This window comes from Orycteropus afer, unplaced genomic scaffold, assembly GCF_000298275.1.
Source record: "Orycteropus afer afer isolate SDZICR_OR568_19922 unplaced genomic scaffold, OryAfe1.0 scaffold00419, whole genome shotgun sequence".
In the NCBI taxonomy this organism is placed as follows: domain Eukaryota; kingdom Metazoa; phylum Chordata; class Mammalia; order Tubulidentata; family Orycteropodidae; genus Orycteropus; species Orycteropus afer.
In genome coordinates this window covers 3146-4257 of record NW_006922006.1, presented here as the reverse complement: position 1 = coordinate 4257, position 1112 = coordinate 3146, and positions in this window count along the sequence as shown.

The following is a 1112-nucleotide window of genomic DNA, read 5'->3' as shown; positions in this document are numbered from 1 at the left end:
ATTTCCAATTAAGAATTTCATCATTTATTTCTGTTGCTGGCTGCTGTCAAGTTGGCCTCTAACCATGTCACAGAGTGAACTGCGCCGCAGGGTTTCTTGGGTATAATCTTTATGGAAGCAGTTCACCAGGGCTTTCCTCCATGGGGCCTCTAGGTGGGTTTGAACTGTCAACCTGTGTCTGAGCAGCCAATCACAAACAGCTTGTGCCTCCAGGCTCCTTAATTACTTAATTTTTTTTTTACACACTGCAGTAGAGTCCTATCCGACTCATAGAGACCCTCCTTGGGTTTCTGAGGTGGTATCACTATGGAAGTAGATCGCCCAAACTTCCTTCAGTATATAAATCCTCGAGCTATGTAGAATCATGATGAGCTTTTGTTAATTTAGGAAAATAATCACACTCAGGGGACTAAGTGAAATTTTACGAGATTGCTTCATTCTTTGAAATGGCATCATTGCATTTTGGAGGTTTTTTTTTTTTTTTTTTAAGATAAGAAAGTCTTTTATCATAAAATGAGAAGTAGAGTTGGAATTTCTCAGTGGTTAAATAGTTTAAGTTAAGGTGGGAAAAATGCTAAAGTGTCTGTGTGGACATCACTATTTGTCCTGATGACTTCTGCTGAACCAGCCACAGGTCCCATGAGATCCAGAAACCCTGATTTCTTTTGGGATCTGAGAATTTTGCTTCCAGTGAAACTGATTTATTTTGGGCCTCTCAGAGGCAAACAGTGTTGAAGTATTCATAGAATTATTGCCAGTGTAAATTTCTTAAATCAGCAAAGGAAAGCAGGGTCTAACTTTGTTACCATCTCTTTCTCTTTGCAATTACTAAAGGAGGGAGGGAGGGAGGGAGGGAGGAAGGAAAGGAGGGAGAAGGACAGGAATGGAGAGAAAAAGGGGAGGAAAGAAATGGAAGAGAATAAAGACGGGCAAAGAACAAGAAGAAAGAGGAGGAACAAAGTCCATATTTTAAAAACTCAAGGAACCAAGTATCACATTTGTAAAATCCAGACAATGGGACCATTTAACTCATTGACACTGGAAGGCATTTATTCTTCAGCACTTTTTGTAGGGCTGGCAGCGGCGGGGGATGGTTCATTTGTATATTATAC